The following is a 25,406-nucleotide window of genomic DNA, read 5'->3' as shown; positions in this document are numbered from 1 at the left end:
ACACTGCTGTGCAGTACTCACCCCCACGCATCCTGTTTAGAATCAGCTTAGATCCTGCAGAATTTTCCTTCTATTTTTCAGCAACAAAATATGAGGCAAAGGCCAAGAACTGCCGATCTGTCTACAATGTTTGAAAGAGCCCCGGAGCTGCTATTTTGTAGAGCAGAGAGGAAGTGCTGCCTGGCCCTTTGGAGCTCCCTTCAGCCTCTGGGCTGTTAGTCAGCAGCCTCCTCCCACCCCACGAAGCCTCCCTCCTGGCCTGTGTCTGGCATAGGTTCCCTGAGGCTCTTTCCATCTGCGTTGTCCGTTCTGCATTCTGTCTTCATGGTGAGTGTACAGGTGGCAGAGTCAAGGGAAGTGGGACTGAGAAACAGCCATGACTCACCCAGGGAACCTCGGAGAGCTAAGGCACCCCGTCTCCTCCACCTGCCTAATTGAGTGGTAGTCACCAAGATTGCATAACCAGCACCATTACAGCCTGTGAAAGCCTGGATGAACAAGTTGCAGTTAAACACTTAAAAACAACCTTTGCTTGCTGACTAGTATATTTGCACTCACAATGAGCTTCAGTGCTCTCTCAGAGCCATCTCACTTGTTGCTATCATTGAGCTAAAGTTTGAGATTTATGTGTTGAGTAGGCTGATCTCTGCCTGCCTGGAGCTCATATTCTTATGGGGGAGATGTGCAATCAGCATAATCAATGTTTCATATTATGTTAAAAATGACCAGAGCTTAGGAAATAAAGCATAAAGCATAAAGAGGGGATGGGGAGCTGAAAGGATGACTACAATTTAAATAGGGCAGCCAGGGTGACTTCTGTGGAAATGACATTGGAGAAATGAGTGGAAAGAGGTGCAGAGTGCATATCTCTGAGGGCAAAGTGTTCTAGAAAAAGGAAACAACCTGTGCAAAGGACCTGAAGTGAGCAGATGCCTGGGGAAGTTAGGGTGCCCAATCTATTCAGTAGGGCACTTGTTTTAAGACTGTAGTGAACCATATCATTTCTCTAATGCATTGCTGTAGTGGCCCCTGATGTCACTGAGAGTGAAAGCAAAAGTTTACGGTGGTCCCCTCTACACTCTGACTCCACTGCCCCCTACGGTGATGACCCTGTCAGCTGTGTTGAGAGTGGACTGTGGGGAGCAAATGTGGAAGGGGAAGGCCATTGAGAAGCTGTATCACAAATTCTTCCACACAGTGACTTACAGCAGCACCTGTCATTTCATGATTCTGGGGTCAGTAATGTGAGCTAGCCCGAGCAGGGTAGTCCTGCTGCTTCGGACTGGGATCCCTTGTGCATCTGGGCTCCAACAACACCTCTCAGGGAGGCCTGGCCAGCCAGGCAGCTCTGCTCCTGCAGTGTGGCTGGCTGCTGGCTGGGGAAACAGGGAGACCGAGCTTGAACCTCTCATCTCCCAGCAGGACAGCCCAGGCAGCTATTCACAGGGTGGCTCAGGGGTCCCCAAGCACCATGAGGGTGAACCTCAAGGAGAAATGCTTTCCAAGTTTTGGCTTGCTTTTCAAGTCTCTAGGCTGGCTGTTGGTCACAGCTCGGAGCCTTTGTGGGAGAGCAAGGAGTGCAGCTACAAGGAGGCCTGGACATGTTGGGCTGTTACTCAGTCAGCCACAGATCAGTCACTGCGATGGTCTAAGGGGACACATTGGTATTGTGCACTAGGGAATATCATTAGAGATGGTGAGAAGTAGTTGAATTATGACTATTTTCTGAAGATGTAGTCAGTAGGATTTGTTGATGGAATGGACACGGAATGTGAGAAAAAGAGAAATTAAGGGTGACTGAGATTTTGGGCTTGAGCTGCTGGGATGGAGTTGCCATGACCACGATGAGAAAGCTGGAAGTGGAGCCGTCTTGGGAAGGAGCAAGGGCTCCCTTTCCAAAAAGCTGTTTGAGATGTCAGACATCCAGGTGAAATGTTGAGTGGGTAATTGGATTTATGGATGTGGACTTCGGTGGGGAGTTTTGGACTGGAGATACAAATTTCACTATGAAATATTTTTAAAGATGTATAGACTGGCTGGATTGGAAAGAACCACAAAAGTGTGCAGCCTAACTCTGGTAAGTATTTATCCTGACTTTACTTAGATGTCTCCAACGAATCATCAATTTAACTATCTTCAATTGACAAATCATTGAGCATCTATTATATACAATATGCCACAGCAGCTCAAAAACTATGTAACTTTAATATAACTCTTCTGTCAATAAGAATAAATTTACCTGAAAACAAAAAGTATCTTAACAATTTCAATAATGTGGCAAGTTTCTATATCATATACATATAGATATACATTCACAAATGCAAATATGCACACTTGAGAGCTGACTGCTGTATCCTTGCTTAACAGCCCAGTAAGTTGGGCATGAAAGGGACAACCAGTCACAGTTTACAGAAGGGCTTGGAACAAGGAAGCAGTGCTTAGGACTCAGTGGAGTGGACTGGCCTTGGTCTTCTGACCTACACTTGGATGCTCTTGACTGATTAAAGACTAATCAGGACTATCTCACCACGAAAGAGAGGCCAGCTCCCTCCATAGGAAGGTGGGCCACAAAGTGTACATGAATTCTGGATCAAAATTTTTCCCCAAAGAATTTATTTCTAAACTTTTAAGATAATTATAGATCCACATGTAGTTGTAAGATATAATACAGACTGATCCCGTGTACCTTTTACCCAGCTTCCTCCAGTGGTAACATCTTGTAAAAGTATAGTACAAGATTAGTATAGCACAACCTAAATATTGAATTGTATACTCTACTGACTTTATTCAGATTTTACCAGTTTTACATTCGTGTGTGTGTGTGTGAATTTACCTTTATGAAATTGTGTCACTTGTGGCAATTAGTATGAGCACAAAAACTGTCAAGACTCAGAACACTTTTACCACAAGGATCCTTGTGCTTCTTTTTAGGGTCACCTCCCCCTCCCCCTGCTATCGCTAACCCCTGGCAGCCACTAATCTCTTTTCCATCTCTATAATTTTATCATTTTGAGATAGTTATATAAATGAAGTTGTACAATATGTACGAGATTTTTTTTTCACTCAGCATAATTCCCTTGAGCTCTATTCAAGTTGTTGTGTGTATCAATAGTTCATTCCTCTATATTGCTGAGTAGTATTCCACGGTATGGATATACCACTATTTGTTTAACCACTCATCTGTTGAAGGACATCTCACTTGCTTCCTGTTTTTGGCTATTACAAATAAAGTTTCTATAAGAATTCATCTACAAGTTTTTGTGTGAACATAAGTTTTCAAGAATTAAAGCAAGAAATCTTTTCAAATTCTTGAATAAGCAGTCAGCCAGGACCCCAGGACACCATGGAAAGGAATGTGGAAGTGAGGATTTACCTCAAAAATTGTCTGGATGGGGATTACCCAGTTGTCAATCCCAACCATTAAAGTAACGCTCAGAATGGCTCACATGGAACGTGTGACTTTGAGCAGCTGTACCTCCTGTTTCCTTCCCAGAGAAGTCAATTGCAGACAGTTCCCGGCCTGCTACTCCCGGAACTGACTTGATGAAGGAAGCTATTGAATACTGTCCATTTAGATGTTGGCGAATGCCTGCCAAAGATTATTTTAGCTTTGCTGTGGTCAATTTTCTTTCTGACTGCACTGAGCTGACACTGTGTCTTCAGAATGCCTTTAGTGTATAACAGAAGTATGTTATCCCCTAAGAAAATACTTCCTATCTTTCTTATGGCTCGGACAGGATGAAATGTATTAATTTCAAAATTTTAACTGATTACTTTGAAAATGTAAAAGGTTAGAGATGAGGATTTTTGGATCCTACTATATTTGTAACAAAGTCTTATTATCTTACAGTGATATGTGATACAAAGCATCCTTTTCTTCTCTGACTATGACATTCAAAGGAGATGGTCTTCATTGTTTCTCAGACCTGTCACCACTGGATCATGTCACTGACAGTAACACAAGATGGATGCTTTCCTTAGAGGAGACAATGCATTTCTAAAGTGGTGCTCGATAAAGAAGGAAGTTGTTCTCAGAATCTTACCAGAGCATATTTCATTTTGAGTTTTTAGGCAGCATGTCTCAAATGTACCTCCATGCCTTCAGGCAACTTGAAAGTTGAGGTTGGTCAAATTTTGGAATAAATAAGACAGTATCTTCATGGAGTGTTAAATCCATAGCAGTGAAGTCATTGTTTGAATAATCATCTCTAAATAATCAAATATATTAATATTTGGCTTTTGTCTGTTATTAATGAAATTGTTCTTGATTTCAAAGAATTGGACAGGGTTGCCTTGAGTGACATTTAGTGTTTGAATGTTAATGGGATATTAATTACCCACATGAAGTAAGGCATTTGTTTCTGGAGAAAACATGGCATGCACTTCTTGACTGGGTCCCCTGTTTATCTGTTCAGCGTCCTCCTGACACATTCCCATATGTTCCCTTTCTCCATATCAAACCCAGGCCTTCCCTGAAAAGCCCATGGTCTCTATTATCAGTGCTTTTTCCCAGACCTTGCTGATCTTTCTGCCTGGATATTCATCTTCACTGCTTGGCCACATTCTACTTCTTGAAGGTTCAGCTTCAAACTTTTGGAGATTCTTTTATTCATTCATTTGCTTATTCACTAAATCATTTAACATTTACTGAATATTTACAATGTGCTACACATTTTTTTAGGTATTGAGGATACAAAAGACATAATCCTAAATACCTTCAAGTGCCTTCAAGACAGACACAGGACTGGAGTTTGCATACAACTATGCTGTTGTGCAGTAGGGTTTATGCAGGTATTCCAGGAGTGCTGAAGAGAGATGTCAAACCACCTGGGGAGGCAAGGAAGGGTCATTTCCTCTGGTACAGGTCTGGCCATCATTAATTCAGTTAGAGTGTCCTCTCCATATGCATGCCCAGTGTGGCACTTAGCACACATACTGAGTTGCTTTCTACCCCCATTCACCAAATCTACCCCCTCCTGCCAGCACAGTGTGGCATATAGCAGGCATCCTGTGTCCACCTATGTTTTGGTTCTTTTAACTGGCATTTAGTTTGATTTCTTTTCAGACTTTGGTTAATATTCTAACTACTTTAGAAAAATATTTGAGGTGGTTTTCAGTAAAAATACACAGGACCATTAAAAATAAAATTAGAAAGAGGGATCAGCTAGAGGGAGGCAGGGGAGTGATGCCACGGAGAGTTTGTTTACAGGTGTGTGGGTTGCTCTGAGCCGCCTGGCAGTCAGACTGCTCTGTCATACCCTTGCCGTGGTCTCTGAAATCGGGTAGCTTATTTTAATGTTAGTTGATGCATTAGTTAAAAAAAACAAATTTATCAACTGAAGCAGAATATGGGCTGATAAAATTTTCAAACACTAGGTCTTCTATAGTTTGTAGAAAATTGGGCATCACATGCTTTGAATTCTAGAGTCCACTGTTCATGGCCTACAAGCCCTCACTAAGCCCTGAAATCAAGGTATTCTATCTTCTGTGTGAAGAATCCAAGAAAGCTGTTGGTTGGTGGTTTTTAATTTCCATCGAGTCTCTTCTCCTTCCATTTCTGAGCCCTATTCTCAGCTGCACTACTTCTTCCTATGCAAAACACGGGAAGGTTCCTTGATCTTTAGTAGTTGAGTGTGTAAAATAGGGAAATTGATATATACCTTAAATTGGTCTCATTAGGTACATTAGATGATGCTCAGCAAATGACTGGAAGAAAATGTGTTCTCACTAGCTCTTAGAAGCTCAGGTTGTGGTCCCGATCTGCTCACTTCCTGTTGATGGTCCTTCTGGAACAGAGTGACTAGAGGGGAGGGACCTTGCCCTGCATGGGGGAGGAAGATGAGTCAGCCAGCCCACATCTGGTAGGTGGCCCTTGTGTGGCACTGGGATCTGAACTCCACCCCCGCTGCCACTGCTCACAGTGTGCCCTGTGATTGGCTTCACTGTGTTCTTTTACAGACCTACCCTTAAGGTTCCTTCAGTGAAGACCAACTGGGATTCTATTTTAGCTGACATAGAACCTCACAGTCTGTACCGTAGATGAGTAAAAGGTAAAAGTCCCATATTTAATGATACCGTAAGTATGTTAAATTCCTCTGCAAAGTTTTGTATCCATCAGTTGTTTTGAATGAGGTCCACTTAATGTTGTTCCATTTCAGTGATGTCTTAATTTTTATGTTATTTCACTAATTGTGTATCACTGTGGAATCTTTAATAGCATTGATTAAATCCTGGCATTATTCCTAAGAGTATTCCATAAAATACATATTTGTTTAACGTTTTCATAGATAATACATTCACAGAGTTTCAACTTCAAAAGGTACGAAAGGTTAAACAATAAAATATCCTTCTTCCACTCTCCTCTGACACCCATTTCTTTCCTTTGATGCAGTCAGTTTCACATGTTTTTAAATATCTTTTCAGAAATAAGTTATGCATCTGTAAAGCAAATTCTCTTTTTACAGAAATGGTAAAAGCACTATGCACACTGTTCTACTCCTTGTTTCTTTCATGTAACAATATGTTTTGGAGTGCATTCTCTATTTGTACATAAAACCTTCTTCAATCTTATTCTACCCTGTGGTGTGCTGTATTATTTATTAACAGTTTCTTGATGGATATTTTTGTTTATTTCCAACTTTTTTATCTTACAAACAGTATTATAAGAAAAAGTTTCTGTATATGTCATCTCACATGTTTGAGAATATTCCTCTATAATAAATTCCCAGAAATATAATTGCCAGATCAAAAGATACATGTATTAGTAATTTACATGTATATTACCAAATTGCTTTATAGAAATGTTATCAATTTACACTCTTGCCAGCAATATAGGAGAATGAGTGACTGATTTCCCATTCTCTCTCCTACACATGGTATCGTCTAATTTTTTATCACTGCCAATTAGAGGGATGAAAAATAATATAACTTTGTTTGACATTTATCTCATTTTAAGAGAGGTCAAGCCTTTTCTATGAATGTTTGAAGGCCATTTATACATTCTTTCTTTTTCTTTCACATTTTCCTACTCTGTTTTTGGCCCATTCCTAGTTGATTTTTAAAAGCATTGCATAATAAGAAAAATTAGCATTTTTCTGTATGTAAAATGCAGTTCTTTTCCCCAAGTTTAAAGGAAACTTGCTTATAGTGGTTCTTATTCATGCAGAACTTTTTATAATTAAAATGTCTAAAAGTTATAAATTTGTTTAATCCCTCCTAGATTATGTGACACACCTTTAAAAAGCCTCCCCATTGGAAGATTGTTAATAATTATTCTATGTTTTTTTCTAGAAATTTATGGATATACAGATATTCGTGTGGAATAGATAGATGTATAGATAGATGTGAGATATAGATGACAAACATATTTTTAAGGATTATATATTATAAGGTTTTAAAAATGTGTGGTACAATATGCATAAAATAAAATTTATCATTTTAGCCACTTTAAAGTCTACCATTCAGTGTCACTAAGTACATTAACAATGTTTGTAACCATCACTACTCTCTTGTTCCAGAAATTTTCTATCAGCCACAAAATAAACTACATACATATTAAGCAGTCACTCCTCATTGACCCCTCTCTCCCTCCTCAGGCAACCACCAATCTGCTTTCTGACTCTAGGGATTTGCTTATTCTGGGCATTTCATATAAATGGAGTCGTATAATTTCTGGCTCTTTGTGGCTGACTTTTTTCAGTTAGCACAATTTATCAAGCTTCATCCATGTAGTAGCATGTGTCAGAACTTCATTCATTTTTATGGCTGAATAATATTCCATCATATAGATAGAGCACATTTTACCCACTCATCAGTTGGTGGACATTTGGTTGTTTCCACCTTTTGGCTATGTGAAGAGTGTTCCTATGAACAGTTATGTATGTTTTTTTGAACTCTTGTTTTGAAGTCTCCTGGGTATATGCTTAGGAGGAGAGTTGCTGGGTCATATGGTAATTCTGTGTTTGCTTTGTTGAGGAACCACCAAACTGATATAGCAGGAACTTTTCAAAGCCCCTAGCTTTTCCTCCCAGGCTCTCAGTGTGTCTGTTGTTTGCCCCACTGTTCCTCTCTGCTCCAGATGGCAGAGGCTTGTTCACTTATCTTTCAGTGTTTTGGGGAAGATTTCTCACTTACCCACTCAGCCCTGGTCACTCTGAGTTAGGCAAAACAAAGGGAGCCCTTGCTTCAGTCCTTAGGGAAATCCAGTTAGGTCACAGCAGAAAGACGCACAGAACTCCTTGAGAACAAAATCAAGTCTACTTCCTCCGGAACGAGGTACCCCCTCCGGGAATCCGAACTGTCATCTTCAAGTGTGCCACCATTCCAGGCGGGGGAATGAGACTGGGATAAAGTAGGTTGCAATGATGTTCTCCTACCCAGATTCAGTCACCATTCTCTTGGCTAAGTTTTTGCTTGGTTGTAAACCTTTGACTATCTCCTAGAGTTCAGTAAGGTTGACTTGACATTTTTGGTTATTTTTTTGTGTGCTTCTGGGGAGGGATGGGCTCCCAGAATTCCCTATACTGCCATCTACTCTGTATAAGTTTTTAAAAACTCAAATAATTTCTGTCCTGGAGTCCTAGAGTACCAACAGAGTACACGTCTTGGTTGGATTGGCTGATGAGTCACCTCCGTCCCTCTGCTCATGGCTGACAGTTTCCCATACCCTTAGGGTTAGTACTTGGATAATTTCTCCAGGTCAATTAATAAGATTGAGTTTTTAATCACAGTCCTCATTGTTTATGTATGAAGACATTAAGGTAGTAACTTGATGTCAGTAAGATTTTGGTCCTGTCATCAGTTGATGATTTAAGCTCAAAATGAGATTTGTCTTTCAGACTTCTTACATCAAGATGGTCGCCAGTCTCGGGTTCCCCCTTTCTAATCTCTTCACCTTTTTTTAACCAAATAGTGTGAGCCTAATATTCCTAGTCATAGTTCCAGTCATGGCATTCACGTACACAAAAATTTAGAAGAGGAAAAAGGGTGACTTGTCATACTAGCTATAGAAACGAACCATGTGCTGTGGAGTTAAGACAATTTATCACTGGCTGAGAAATAAGCAGATGTGTCAGTGAAACAGTATAGAGAGAGCAGAAAAGACTTAGGTGCATGTGCAAGCTTTGTATGATAATACTTCGCCTTTCAAATCTGTGGGGAAATGCATAGGGAAAAGAACCATATTTCATACCATGGGGCAGATGGATTCAAGACTAGAGTAGAGAGTAAAGTACTAGAAATAAACACAATGTTGGGGCTGACCCCGTGGCCAAGTGGTTAAGTTTGTGCACTCCGCTGCAGCGGTCCAGGGTTTTGCTGGTTCGGATCCTGGGCACAGACATGGCACTGCTCGTCAGGCCATGTTGAGGTGGCGTCCCACATGCCACAACTAGAAGGACCTGCAACTAGGATATACAACTATGTATGGGGGAGATTTGGGGAGATAAAGCAGAAAAAAAAAAGATTGGCAACAGTTCTTAGCTCAGGTGCCCATCTTTAAAAAAAAAACAATGTCAAGCTATGGTACTGGGGAGGCAAAGGGCTTTCTAAGCATTAGTCTTAAGGCAAAAGTCATAAAGGAAATAAATCCATGCATTTGGATTAAAAAAGAAAGATAACTTTTGTATGGTAAAACATCATAAAGTTAAAAAAGCAAATTACAAACTGTGAAATATGCTTGTATCATGTGTCAGAAAAAGATTTTATTTGTAGATATAGAAAAAGCTCTCAGATATAGAGTGGTGTAAATATTAAATCTATAATCAAAATATATGTTTATATCGATATATGAGGGAAAAATAAATCTGCCATTAGAAAAATTAGTAAAAGAAACGGCCAAGAAATTCATAAAAAAGGAAAAAACAAAGACCAGCAAACACCTGAAAAATGTTCAGTCTCATTACTAATCAAAGAAATGCAAAAAAGTGTATAGCAATGAGATACCATTTCCCTCCATCAAATGACAAAAATACAAAGGGATGATAATGCCTCGTATTTGTGATAAGGAAGCTCATTTCTCTACCACTAGGAGAATTACAAATTGGTACAACTTTTCTGAAGGATACTGCGACTAGATGTATCAAAGGCCTTATCAAACAGCTAAAGTGCCGTACACTTTATCTGGCACTTTACACTTACAGGAGATGTTCTAAGAAAATAATTATTGATATATGCACAGATTTAGCTGTGATGATGTTAACTGTGTTGTAGCCTAATTACCGTATAGAAAGTTTGAAGAATCATATAAGTCGAGGTTGGGGTTTAGTTGGTTCAACAGTGAAACATACATACAATGGAATACTATCCATTCATCAAAAACAAAGTGTTTTTCTTGAAACAGATGTTCCCAGTACATGATGAAAATAAAAGTAGTTTACAAAATACTCTCTTCAGTAAGACCATAAAACCCAATTTTTATTAATGTATATATATTTATGTATAATACGAAGTATATAATAGAATATTAGCACATATTGTTAAGTAAAAGCTATCTGGAAAAGTCAACTCTAAAATACATTAAAATGAACATTTTCTGAAAGGTGTGACTATGGGTTATGTTTATATTCTTCTTCTTGCTTATTTTTTTTTTAAGATTTTATTTTTTCCTTTTTCTCCCCAAAGCCCCCCAGTACATAGTTGTATATTCTTCATTGTAGGTTCTTCTAGTTGTGGTATGTGGGATGCTGCCTCAGCGTGGTTTGATGAGCAGTGCCATGTCTGCGCCCAGGATTCGAACCAACGAAACACTGGGCCGCCTGAAGTGGAGCGCGCGAACTTAACCACTCGGCCACGGGGCCAGCCCCTCTTCTTGCTTATTTGTAACTTCTGAGTATTTTACAATATGTATGTATTGTGTAATAAATCTAAGAATAACTGTTTATTTAAAAAAATGAAATCTTGATAACTCTGTCTACTACCTGTGAAGTAAGTGAAAACTCCCAGGACTGTCACTTAAGGCTCTCTGCCATGTGTCCCTAAACTACATTTTCAATTTTATTGTCTATTATTTCCCTATATAATGAAATCAGATCATGTTACCTCCCTGACTGAAACCTTGAGTGGTTTCCCATCACACTTAGAGTTGAATTTACCTCAATCGTCTTTATAGGCTCATTGTCATCTGGCCTGCCTCCTTCTCCACCTTATCTTGAGCAAGTGTCCTGTTCTCCCTGTTCCACCACTGTGCTGGCTGCCTTTTGGTTGTGTCAGTGGACGGGGCTCTTTCCCCACAGAGCTCCACTCTGGATCTGCCTGAGTCCTACTAATCCTTAATGTGACTTCCTCGGTGATGACCCTGGACACCCAACTTAACCTTCCTTTATTCATTCTAATTTTCTCTTTCATCACAATCTGTTATTTTCATTTAGAGCAGTTAGTTAATACAATCACTGTTATACATTTATTAGTGTGTTGACTTGACTAGTATCTGTCTTCCTCGTTAGACTTTGCTCTGTGAGGGAAGGGACCTACGTTAGTTTTTCTTCACCACTCTATAGACAGTGGTTAGAATAGTGCCAGATACATAACAGACATTTACACATTTACTGACTTAATGAGTGAATGAACATGCTTTGTTTTAGTCAAACATACACAGCACCTTGAGCATATATCATAATTGCATGCCTGTATGTCTTTACTCATATTATTCCTCCCATCTCTGCCTGTCCCAATTCTGTCTATACTTCAAAGTCTGTTCAAATTCCATTTCCCCTTTTAAAGCTTTTTCTGAGTGGTGGGAGGAATGTGTTGTCATTACAGAAACATAAAAACTGAAAAAAGGTGAAACTCTTTTGAGACAAAGGGGGAAGATTATTGCTAGAAAAGAAGGGGAGATGAAGAGAATTGTGAACATGCTAAATCTGAGACAGCTGTAAGACACGTAATCCAGCAAAGTGCAGTTGTCCCTGGAGTCTGGAGGAGAGATCGGGGGCTAGATGGAGATGTGAGTGTCGTTGCATGGTGGAGTTTGCTGCAGCCTGAGCTGTGGGTGGAATGAGTGAAGGCTAGAAGGGAGAGCAAGAAGACAAGAGTGATGGACAAGGGGAAAAAGTCTTGAGGTAGATGAAAGAAAGGTAGGGAAGAAAGACAAAACAGTAAATTGTCTTTCAATGCAATTGACAAACCAAGCAAGACTGATGAAAGAAAGAAAGAAAGAAGGAAGGAAGGAAAGAAGGGAGGGAGGGAGGGAGGGAGGAAGGAAGGAAGGAAGGAAGGAAAGAAAGAGAGAAAGAAAGAAAGAAAGAAAGAAAGGAAGAAAGAAAGAAAGAGGAAGGAAGGAAGGAAGGAAGGAGGGATGGAGGGAGGGAGGGGGGAAGGAAGGAAGAAAGGAAGGAAAGAAAAAGATACAATTTAACAACATCAGAAATGAAATGAGATATCACTACAGACCATGCAGACATCACAAGGATAATAAGGGAATATTACAAACAGCTCTACACACATAAGCTTTGCATCTTAGGTAAAATGGACCAATTCCTCAAAAGACAACAAACTACCCTAACTCACTCACTCAATATGAAGTAGATAATTTGAACAACCCACAACTATTAAGCAAATTGAATTCACAATTGAACTTCTGAGGAAAAAAATCTCAAGCACAGTGATTTCACTGGATAATTCAACCAAATGTTTAAAGAAGAATTAGTGTCAATTCTATAAAATCCTTCCAGAAAATAGAATAGAAGGGAACACTTTCCAATTCATTTTATAGAACTAGTGTTGCTATGATACTAAAACCAGAAAAAGTACAAAAAAGAAAACTACTGACTGTTATCCCTCATGAATACAGATACAAAATTCTTTAACAAAATATTAGTAAGTAGAATTTGGCAATATTTTAAAAGAATTGTACACTTTCACCAAATAAATTTTATTTCAGGAATGCAAAGATGGTTCAATGTTAAAAAAATCAATGTAATCTACCTTAATAGAAATCACAATATCGTATCATTTGATTGTAAAGAGCATTTTACAGAATTTAACACCCATTCATGATAAAAACTTTCAGAAAATAGTAATAAATGGGAATTCCCTCAACTTGATAAAAAGCATGTACAAAAGACCTACAGCTAATGTTATGCTTCATGGTGCAATTCAAAATGTTTTACACCTAAGATAAAGAACAAGAAAAGATACTCACTTTCACTACTCCTATTCAACATGGTGCTGGAAGTTGTGTTCTATGCAATAAGTCAAGAAAAGGAAATAAAATTGAAATGGGATAAATAAAACTGTCTCTATTTGCAGATGACATGATTGTCTATGTAGAAATGCCAAGGAATCTACAATAAACTTCTAGAACTAAGAAGTTGGTTTATCAAGGTCACAGGATACAAGATACACGTAAAAAAGTCAGTAATATTACTATATGCTACCATTGCACATAAGGACACCAAAATTAAAAACATGATATCAACATGATGTCATTTGTAATAACTCCAAAATGAAATTCTCAGAAATTTCGCAAATTTTCATAGCATAAATCTAAGAAAACATGTACAGGCCTTGTATGATGAAAAGTGTATAATATTGATAAAAGGAAACAAAGAAGATCTTAATAAATGGAGAGACATGGTGAGTTCATGGGTTGGAAGACTCAGCATAACATGGGTGTTAGTTCTCTCCAAACTGATATACAGATTTAATGTAATTCCTCACAAAATACCAGCAAAGTATTTTCCAGATATAGACAGGACTATTCTAAACTTTATATGGAAAGGCAAAGGAGCTAGATTAGCTAAAACCATTTCAAAAAAGAGAGTAAGGTGGGAGAAACAAATCTACTCAATTTCAAAACCTACTATATAGCTATAGTAATCAAAACTGTATGGGATTGGGAGCCGGCCCCGTGGCCAAGTGGTTAAGTTAGTGCGCTCCGCTTGGGCGGCCCAGGGTTTCCTGTTCGGCTCCTGGGCATGGACATGGCACCACGCTCATCAGGCCATGTTGAGGCGGTGTCCCACATAGCACAACCAGAGGTACTCACAACTAGAATCTACAACTATGTGCTAGGGGGCTTTGGGGAGAAGAATAAAAAAAAGAAGAAGATTGGCAACAGTTGTTAGCTCAGGTGCCAATCTTTGAAAGACTGTGTGGGATTGGTGAAGGGATGGACACTTTTGATCAATGCAACAGAGAACCCAGAAATAAAGCCACATGGATATGACCAGCTGGTCTTTGACAGAGTAATGAAAGCAATTCAGTGGAGGAAAGGTAGCCTTTTCAACAAACTGTGCTGGAGATGTCCAATTGGCAAAAAATATATACGCCAGCTTATATCTCACACTTGTACAAAAATTAACTTAAAATGTATCACAGACTTAAATGTAAACTGTAAAACCCTAAAATTTTTAGAAAAATACAAGAGAAAAGCTTTGTGATCTAGAACTAGGTAAAGAGTTCTTACATATTACACCAAAAACAGTATGATTCATCAAAGGAAAAATTGATAAATTGGACTTTATCAAACTTAAAACTTTGCTTTGAGAAAGACCCCGTTAAGAGGATGAAAAGACAAGTTACAGATGAAAACAAATACTTGCAAACCACATGTATAACAAAGGACCAATATCCAGAATTCATGAAGACCTCTTGAAACTGAACAGTGAAAAAGAAAACAATCCCATTAAAAGATAGGCAAAAGACAGGAAAAGATATTTCACCAAAGAGGACAGATGTCAAATGAGCACATGAAAAGATGTTCAACATGACTAGCCATTAGAGAAATGGGAATTAGAACCACAATGAGATACTACTCACACCTATCAGAATAGCCAAAGACCTACATTCACTCAAAAACCTGTACAAGAATGTGCATAGCAAGTTTGTAATAGCCACAAACTTGAAATAACCTGAACGTCTTTCAAAGAGTGAATGGTTAAACAAACTGTGGCACATCAATACTGTGGAACACTACTCAGTAATAGGAAGGAACTATCGATACATGCAGCTATCTGGATGAATCTCAAGGGAATTATGCTGAGTGAAAACAGCCAGTCTGAAAAGGTTACACATTGTTTGACATCTTGAAGTGACACAATTATAGTGATAGAGAACAGATTAGTGCTTGATGGGGATTAAGAAAAAGGTGTGGGAGGTAAGTGGATATGTGGCTATAAAATGTCAATATAAGGTATCTTTGTGGTAATGAAGATGTTGTATATCTTGATTGTATCAATGTCAACATCTTGGCTGTGATATTGTACTATAGTTTGAATTGGGGGGGAATCTGGATAAAGCGTAAAGGGATCTCTCTGTATTACTTATTACAACTGTGTGCGAATCTACAAATATCTCAAAATAGTATTTTATTAAAAACTAAGACATAAATCTTTATAAATGCATTAGGGAAATAACCCTGAGCATTGATAGGGCAAAAATTTGGACAAAGATATTTGGTCAATTTCTCTTGAGAAGTTGAAAGTAGATTGTACTGAAAAAACAGACTGATAAAGGAAGCCAAGTATTAGATTCACAAATGTGTTGTTGGCCAATTTCAATCTAAATCCCACTTTTTCTGATGTTCACATAAAGATTCCACCATGGTCCCTTTACCTCTCTGTAGCAGGGAGAGGAACATAAAGATTTTATAATAACTGTCTTTTTTATTTTCCCCTCACTTGTTGCTCATGCTTTTGGTTAATCAAGATAGATGTAAAAAGGAGTTTCCAGGTGAATAAGGGAAGTGTTAATAAAAGTAAATATAAAAAATGGCAGAAGGAGTTGGGGTGTTGGGATGGGGTCTAAAAAACCAAATAATGGAAGTGAGAGAGAGTGGAGACTGAAGGGTGATATAATATACTGCTATTTTGGGTGGGTATATACTCTCAATTAGGAAAAGTATGCTGTGTGTGTAATAGATATTCATTGTTGGTAGAATTAGAGTTTTCTTGTAACGATAACAACAGTGACATCAACAATCACTCTTTGAAGGAAGTCCTACTGTGTGCCAAACTGTGCTGTAAGTCTAACCTCACATAACAATGACAGCCCACATTTATTTAGAGTTCACTATGTTCCAGGCACTGTTTAACGGCTTTATACCTATTCACTCTTGAGTCTTTACAACACCACCATGAGAGAAGTATTATTATTATTCTCGTTTTACAGATAAGGAAACTGAGACAGAGAGATTAGGTTGTTTGCCGAAAGTAACCGAGCTTGTAAGAGGTAGAGGTGAGTTGAAAATAGGCAGTGTTTTTGGAGATTTGGAGAAGTCTTCCATTCCTTTTAGAGTTTAGAATCTGATACCATGTGAGTTAAGGTTCTGTCTTTTAGGTGAATCTTATTGTGGGATTCGGATTGTAGAATCCTACAGGTGGCTTTGTGTTTATCCAGTATTGGCATCTGCCCTCTTCTTGCTTTAAGAACAGGGTCATTTCTCAGCAGCTGTCCTAAAGGCACACCTATTTAAATATATAGTGATACACAGAGTTCTTTGTCTGGAGAAAAGGATATAGACGTCAAAATACTTTTCCGGTCAGCTATTTGGTTGATCAGCATGGAAAGAATATATTGTATTTTAGGACACAATTCAAATTTGTGAGTTATTTCCTCTCTTCCTCTCATTTACCATCCTCTGGTTGCTGAATGCACACTTTTTCTTCTTACTTATAGGAAGTGTTTCCTGTGCAACTGCATCTCACTTTTGCAGCATCTCCCACAAGACCACCTGCACTGCTTCCTACCACATCCTCTTTCCTGAGTGTAAGTCCCAGATCTCCTAGAGTGGCATTCTTTTCACATAAATGATTTCAATAATAATTTTTGCAGAAGTTTTCTGTGCAAATGGGGCAGCTCCATTTCATGAGAGAACAAAAAAAAAACCATGTTGCTTGAACCTTTGACCTATTTGGAAACTCATTGAGAACCTTTTAATTGTATGGATGACCCCATATGTCAAAGGCACAGGTGCCATGTGCTATCAAATCTATTTTCTCCAATGTTTAATGTGCATGTATAAAACTAAAAATCTTTACTTTCTTTGTCATCCTGTTTATGACAAGAAGATCATGAGGCCGGATCCCTGGCAGAATTGCATTGTGTTCCTTGGTTGCTGTATGGTCTCAATTCTATATACACTTTATATTTTTTCTTCATCTGTTCGTGGTAAGTACAATTACACTAACTCACAATGGGGTTAACAATGGGACAGCTTGCAGAAGCTATAGGAACATGGGCAATAGAATCAGTGCTTGCTCTGGATTCCCCCTGCACTCAAATCCTGATAGGCAGCACCAGCTGACTTTCCTTCACTGCACCTTGCTGGTCCAGAGGGAGTTTGGTGACTGCTGAGTAAATGCGATGTGAACTTTCCAGACTCTTCCTTCCTTCTGCCACTTCACTTTGGATACTCTTGCCCCTAATTTTTGTTTAGAGGTGAATCGAATGGTCTGTCACTGTTTGTCAGCAGAAATTAGCTACTTTCCGCCATGAGACATGGCCTCAGGAAAATAAATATCTTTATTTCAAAACCATGAGAGAATGTGTCCCACCTATATGTAAGGAAGGTAGTGGGCTCTGGGAATTTAGGGAGCTCCATTGGAGGACCCCAGGTGGCAGCTGGCCTCCCATCTAGCTCTTCAGACAGTTTCTTGGAGGCTCACTTATTCCAGACTGTCATGGCTCTAATGCTGAGAATATTTAAATTAAAAAAAATGTTCTTGGCCAGAATTAGTTTCTCAAATCCCTCTTTCAATTATTGAAAATAGTTTTGCTGAACAAGCATTCTCTCCCTCAGAGTTCTGCTTCTCATTTGGTCCATCCTCCCATGAAGTCATGATATTGTGTTTGTGCTATGGCAGTGGTTACCAAGATGGAAATAATGGTGATACCATGGATGCCCAGCACTAGGGATGGGCACACATGCAGGACAGAATCAGTGACCCTCTGCATCTTCAGCCACAGCCACTCATCTTCCTCCCCACCCTGTGCCTGTCTAGAACAGCTCAGGCAAGTCGTTCTGCCTTACTCAATTTTATTCTTACAGTTTGTCAGTTGTGGCCTTAAAAGTCTGGACAACAGTCTCTGGACCAGCTGTTATCTGTTGTCTCATGGGATGTTGGGATCTCTTTGGGAATTAGATGAGGCAAGGCTTTCTGGGATACCTTTCAAGTAGGGGAACTACAGCATATGTGCTCAGAGAAGGCAGCTGCAGAAAATCTGGCAGAGACGACTGTATACTTTGCTAAGAACAGGAATAGAGCTTAACCATGTACTTAGATGAGTTGGAAAGAAGAGAATTTGGAAGGACAGAGGAGGAAGTTTCTATATTTAAGATTAATCTTGGTGGGAAGCCCACGGAGGAAGAAAACTAGGGCCACCAAAATTTTAAGTAACTAAACTCTTTGGGAGATATCTTAACTGAACAAATCGAACTCTTTGAATAATACTCCTTAAAAGAAAACAAAAATGAGATTTTCACAATGCAATAACAAGCAAAACAAGATTTTTGCTGGTCTGTCTGTACTGTTTTGAACTTGATTTATTTCCACATTGTTGTTACCATTGCCATGGGCTACCAAAAACCAAGCAAGGCTGCTGTTCTCCTGACCCTGAGGGTTTATTGGTGTTGGTATTGCTTTATTTTATTTTATTTTATTATTGAGGTAACATCTGTTAATAACATTATATAAATTTCAGGTGTACATCATTATATTTTGACTTCTTTATGCACTACATTGTGTTCACCACTGAAAGTCATTCTTAACTCCTCTCCATGATGAACCTGAAGCTGCTAGATCTTTCTTGTACTGTTTGAGGTGAGGGAGGACTGAAGTTCCATGGTGTATTCTATGCTTAGCCACCAAAGAGGTCTGAGATCTCCAGGTCATCTCGTATACATAATAAGCTTTGCTTTCATAGTAATTCTGGACTTTCCCACCACATCCTCAGCAGCTGTTTCATATTTCTGTAGCCTTCTGAGTTTTTCACAGAAATGTCCAACTTCTTACTCACCAACTTCAGTAGTATCAGAGCAGAGTTTGGAACCACTGTGGACAAACCTTTGCTTCTCAGGTATGTGGAATTGAACATGACAAATAGTTTGGGATGAGCAAATGTAAAACTACCAACCTCCCTGCCAAGTCTGGCTCAGGATGTTTGACGGCTGTCCCTGATAGAAAGTCCTTCTTTAAACTATCTTGGAAAAGATATGGGAAAAGTCACACTGATTTTGCCCTCACATAAGAATCACTTTGGAGAAAATAACAGCCCTGGCGTGAGAAAATCATTTTGAGGCATAAGAAAACTGAAACACTGTTCAAGGACTTGGCAGATCTGTTTTCTGCATTTTCCTATCTGTGCATTTTAGTTTAAGTCAGGGGTTAGGAATCTATCCTTTTGCTGTGAGAATGCTTTAATCAGTGAGCACACACTGTCTTGGTCTTGTGTCACATGTAATTGAAGGGTAACCACATGAAGAATTCTCAGGGTGAAGGATGTGAGTGTTGAGCTTGGGACCACTGCAGAGTTTTGGGTTACACTTATGATATTAGGTTGTGAGCTGTGAATCCTTATTTCATTGCTGACAGATCACTTATATTCTCTATAGAGAAGACTCATTTTACAATAATTATTGGCATCATATTAAAATATGGTAGTAGGTCTTTACAAGGAAACCAGCAGCAAGCATGGCTAATGCGACCCAGGTTTACCATTTGGGAAGTGCTTGCTAAAAGGAGAGTTTCCAGGGGTGAATTACTTTTTCTGGTGCTGTTGGGGTACGTTGGCTGAGGGATCCTGATTGCTGTTGTCATTTATATGCTTAATGTCTTCCTGAATATTTGTCTGCAATTAACAAATGTATTTGATTTCCACTTTGCAAAAACACTCCCTGAGTCAAAAGTCATTTTTACTTCTCCACTAAGTCTTCGTGGTAATGATCATCAATTTTACTTCCGGGAGTTTGCAAAGGAGAATTAGAGTTCAGCTGGGAGAAATGTCAAGACCTGCATCTCAGAAAGTCAGGCTGAGTTTTTTTCTGTGAGGTGGCAGGTTTTGAATAACTCTAAATGCAGTTGGTGTCATTTTCACCGGGTGTTACGTATAATGGTCGTGAAGTATTCAAGAACAACAACTTCAATTAGGTAATCAGCACTATAACTGCCAGCCTATGCTTCCCACAGGCATGCTAACAGGCAAGATGGCTGGCAATTGTGGAGAAGAGTTTCAAATGGCAGAAATGTAGTTTTGAGACCATTCCAGATAATTGCTGCTGGAGAGTTTAAGCTTTTGTTAGAAGCTTATTTCATGGGCAGATGCTACTGTGTAGCCAGAAGTAATTTAGGTCTAAAAATTGGCCCTGTTCTGAAAGTGGTTGCCAAGGACGATTTCAGACTTCCGAATCCACTGTCAGATTGGAGAAAACCTATCAGAGTTTCAGATCTGTTACAGTCGCTCCTTACCATTGCTTAAGGAATGATTCAGCTAATGAGAGCGATGCTCACATGAGATAAGCATATCCAATTGCACTCGTCTTTTGCCATAAGGTGTCTTTTTTCATTCCATTTTGATTGTCTCCCAGGATGCAGAGAAAACCAGTAGGTAAAACTACTTTCTCTGTGAGGACGCCTGGGTGCAGCAATCCCTCCAGTGTGGGTGGGGGACCCATGGCAAGGGGTGCGAGGGGATATCATAGGAGGTTTCTGGGATGATGTGCCGGAAATGCATCCTATCACATGAGCTGCTTCGAGTCCAGGAGTTTTGACTTATGCATTTGTGTTGTCTTATTGGGAGATTGATTTACAGTGGAAATTCTTAGTAACAGTCCAACCTTGGTAAATCACTTAGAGATGAAACTCAGGGTTCTCAGATGGGGGAGCAATGATAAAGGCATGGAGGTAGGAAGAAGCAAGGATTCAGATGGGACCTGTTTGGTAGAAAGAATTGTGTTTGAGAAGAATCAAGAGTCTCACATTCTAGTTGGATGTGCTTCCCAGAATTCCCACCTCTCTTTCCATTCTAGCCCTTTTACAGGCTTTGGAAATGCAGATCTCCCACAGTCTCCCCCTCCCTTTGCTTTCAGCCTCAAGCCTGATTGCCTGCTGCTCTCCAGTCTAGTCCGTGGGTTTGCCTTCATGACCAGTTGTGAAGGTGAACCTTTCCCTCTAAGCCCACCACTCCTGCTGTAGCCCAGCCCTTCTTGGTGCTGGACTCTCCCCTTTGGAGGCTTTTCCTGGCCCCGTTCCCTCTCCTCTGAGCCACTTCTCCCCTCACTGATGGCTGCACTGTGAACAACAATAACAACAGTAGCACTATTATACTGAGTGTCTGCTTCCTGAGTGACAGCTGCCATTCTAAGTACTTTGTAACTGTTAACCAAGTTTTTTCTCCCCACAACATATACTTGGCATTATCCCCGTTTTACAGATGAATAAACTGAGAGGTCAAGTCACATAGCCATTTGGGGTTTCAGACCCAGGTGGTTTGGCTCTAGATTCCGTGCTCGTAATTATTGCATTATACTGAACCAAATTCATCCTTAGCATCCTACATCCTTTATGAGTGCCTGAAACAAACTTATGTGTCTTCTTTGTCCCAAAACAGACAGCATATCGGCCATAGGGAGACTGACCACAAAATGGAGTGATGCTCATCACAGTGATGAAACCCATTTACACTGGTGTGTGGTTTTACAGCTGGCAGGCCCCTTTCACGTTCTATCACACGGTCCCTTCCCACCACCCTGTGCAGGAACACGCAGCAGATGTTAACATCTACACTTAAAATCAGACCAGCACTCAGGGAAGTCACATGCTTACCCAAGGCCATGCAACTGGAAAGCACTGGAGTCAGTGCTAAAACTCAGCTATGTTTATTCTTCTTTATTCCTTCCCTAAGTGAATAGAGATAGTGAATAGATTTTGTCTTGAATTTAACTCTGAATGATTGGCTGGGCTGCCTGGAGTGTCCCGAGTGGAAGACTTTGAGGCTGAGTCTAGTCTCAGTGGGAAGATGTCCATGCTAGGTCATTGGCATCTGCTGGGCCCAGGAGAGGATGTATTTGCCATCCCTGACTAAGGACAGTTTCTCTGAGGTTTCATTTTGTGCTCTATGTGGAAATCATCAAACAACACTGCAAGCAGTCTTTTGGACATTTCTCTACTCTATTAGGAGAATTTTGCTTTAGTCCACAATGTGCTGCCTCAGCTTTCCCTGTGCAGCAGTTTCCTTCACACTGACGTGGAGCACTGGCTTCTCGTGAGCAAAAGTGAGGAGCCCTTGTAGGATGAACTGGGAGCATCTCCGAGGCCTGTGAGTCTGGCCGGGCCATCAGTAGAGTGTAGAGCCTGCTCCGGGGTGAGTGTTTGTTCACCACGGGCTCAGGGGAAAGGCTGCACGGAAGGAGGCACCTGCTGTCTATTTACCACAGTCGTTCAATATTCTGGAGAAAGGGGAAACAGGCCGAAGGTGATAAGTTCCTACACAGCAGGTTTCACTGCTGTATTGAGATTTTAACTTTCACTGCCACATTGAGTTTTGCACTGTCTGATATCTACCTTCTCGGTTAGAAAAAGATGGACCTTTATTAAAGCCTTGTCTTACTGTGGTCACAGATTTGGTGACTGACTGACCCAGATCTCCGGGCCGTGCAGGTGCGGGGAGCAGAGCTTGCACAGCACATGCTGGTGATACAGTTAGAAGAGCTCGCCTCCACCAACTTGCTTCTCAAGAGAAAGACTCTAGGAATTGCTGCAAAGGCAAGAGATTAACCACCTTCTGTGAAGGCATTGTAACCCCAGAATGCTAATAAATGTGAATGTATGGCATGCTCTTGAGCTATTGTGCATCCAAAAGCAATTATGGAAATTATGCTGGTAAATCTCAATTACTTCCATATTATCTGGCTCTGCTCCAAGACTACTTTCCTTCCCATCCCTCCCCTGTCATGCTATTCTTTCATATCCCATCTCTATGGGGCTCTGACAATATGCAGTAAAGTGCACAGATATGAAATGTGGAATTGGCATTTCCTCCATAATTGTCTCTCAATCAGACATGGTTTTTGCAAGACCCCTTGGTTTCAGAGGGGGCCTTGGTGAATATCTCTATATAGACCAGTGTTTTGTGCCTGTTGTTCTGGTGAACCCATGCAAGACTGTGACTTACACATGCCCATTGTCCTTCTAGTTCCTTTTTCTTTACTAAAAAATATTTTTAAGCTTCTCATCCTTTAAATCTCAGGAAAGTAGCATTTAAAATTTTTTTCACAGTTTTGAATCTTAGTTTATGTTCAAGCTGTGGAAGTTCTCATTCCAAACCATTTGTTCTGGAAACAATTCTTCATGTCTTCTAGATAGACATATGCTAACCTTTTGTTACTTCTTTACTTCATCCACTGTTTATTTTCCTTAAATTAAATTGTTCCATAAGTATTAGATTTTATACAGCATTCAAATTCTGCATAATCTTTCTTTTCTTAGGTATCCTGTGAGGGCCTATGCATTGTTTTTCTCTCTCTTTCAGAGTTGAGAAAAAAAACCCAGGAAGTTGGGGCCGGCCCTGTGGCCAAGTGGTTAAATTCACGCGCTCCGCTGCGGTGGCCCAGGGTTTGGATCCTGGGAGCAGACATGGCACCTCTTGTCAGGCCACGTTGAGGCAGTGTCCCATATGCCACAACTAGAAGGACCTGCAACTAAGATATACAACTATGTACCGGGGGGGTTTGGGGAGATAAAACAGAAAAAAAAAAGAAAAAAAAAAACCAGGAGGTAAACTTCACAGGATTTTTTAAAAAATTATTTTATTGAGGTCATATTGGCTTACAACATTGTGTAAATTTCAGGTGTACATCAGTATATTTCAGTTTCTGTATAGATTGCATCGTGTTCACCACCATATACATGTGCCCCTTTACCCCTTTCACCCTTTCCCCACCCCTTCTCCTCTGGTAACCACCAATCTACTCTCCTTGTCTATGTGTTTGTTTGTTTATCTTCCACATATGAAAAATCATATGGTACTTATATTTTTCTGTCTGACTTATTTCACTTAGCATAATACTCTCAAGATCTACCCACATTGCTGCAAATGGCACAATTTTGTCTTTTCTATGCCTGAGTAGTATTTCATTGTCTCTATATACCACATCTTCTTTATCCATTCATCTGTTGATGGGCACTTGGGTTGCTTCCATATATCTGACAAGCGGTTAATTTTCAAAATACATAAAGAACTCATACAACTCAACAACAAAAAAATGAACAGCCTGATAAAAAAATGGGCAAAGGGCATGAACAGACATTTTTTCAAAGAAGATATATGGATGGCCAACAGGCACATGAAAAAATTTTCAACATCACTAATTATTAGGGAAATGCAAATCAAAACTGCTATGAGATATCACCTTACACCTGTCAGAATGGCTGTAATTAACACGACAAGAAATAACAAGTGTTGGAGAGGATATGGAGAAAAAGGAACCCTCATTCACTACTGGTGGGAATGCAACCTGGTGCAGCCACTATGGAAAACAATATGGAGAGTTCTCAAAAAATTAAAAATAGAAATACCATATGATCCAGCTAATCCACAACTGAGTATTTATCCAAAGAACATGAAACCAATAATTCAAAAAGATATAAACACCTCAATGTTCATCGCAGCTTCATTCACATGATGTTTTAAGATCATCACTCTGTTGTAATTAGCTCTTGTTACTCACCCACTCCCACCTTTTTCTTTAAAAAAAATTTGTCCTTTTATTTCCTAGAAAGCAACCATGGATGGATGAGTAGAAAGAAGGGTGTTGGGCAAGCTAACCTTGGCTCCCATGAACAAATATGTCCTCCAGCACCAGGATTCTATCTCAGTTTAGGGCTATAAGCAATGACCGAGTTCACCAGGGCACCAGCACGTTCCCTGAGCATGCAGTGTGGCAGATGGCTTCCCCTGGCTGCCAATCTAAGCAACCCCCTTCCTACAGACTCCCTCTTCCATCACAGCTTGGCTGCCCTCGAGCAGGTGCTCACCTCTGGGCCTCGGCTGTATCACATTTAAACAGGGATTGTTGTCATACCAGCCTCAGGGATGTCCTGAAGGTTAATGAGCAAATTCATGTGGAATATTTAGACCAGTGTCTGGCACATTGTATAGGCTATAAAAGTGTTGACGATGTTACCCTTTATGATCATTGTTATCTTCTGTTTTATTTTCTCCTTAGTATCCTTTGCCATCCAATTTATTGTATATTTATTCTTACTTATTTTGTTTATTGTCTGCCCCACTGGAAGATAAGTTCCATTAGGGTAGAGATTTTTGTCTGTTTTGTTCACAGTTGACTCTGTGGTGCCTAGAATCATATAAACATATGGCAGATGCCCACAAATAGTTCTGGACATAACAGATACCTCTGTACTATATAAAAATCATTTATACCAAGAAATTCTAAATAGGTTCAGGTAGAGGCT

General features: G+C 39.8%; 1 long non-coding RNA gene across 17 annotated transcripts in view; it reads left to right on the top strand.

The window, feature by feature from the left end:
- LOC106844698 (uncharacterized) overlaps nt 1-25,406 on the top strand; it is an 80,930-nt gene that overhangs the window by 36,345 nt on the left and 19,179 nt on the right. For 11 of the 17 annotated variants that reach the window (XR_006511981.2, XR_011493242.1, XR_006511974.2 and 8 more), the window contains 2 exons: nt 82-327; nt 3,851-10,642. This is a non-coding gene — a long non-coding RNA (uncharacterized lncRNA). The other 6 variants (XR_011493234.1, XR_011493235.1, XR_011493236.1 and 3 more) reach the window with 4 other exon arrangements.

The sequence above is a fragment of the Equus asinus genome, chromosome 12, assembly GCF_041296235.1.
Source record: "Equus asinus isolate D_3611 breed Donkey chromosome 12, EquAss-T2T_v2, whole genome shotgun sequence".
NCBI lineage: Eukaryota > Metazoa > Chordata > Mammalia > Perissodactyla > Equidae > Equus > Equus asinus.
The sequence above is the reverse complement of the archived record's forward strand: the minus strand, read 5'-3'. Positions and strand labels throughout refer to the sequence as shown.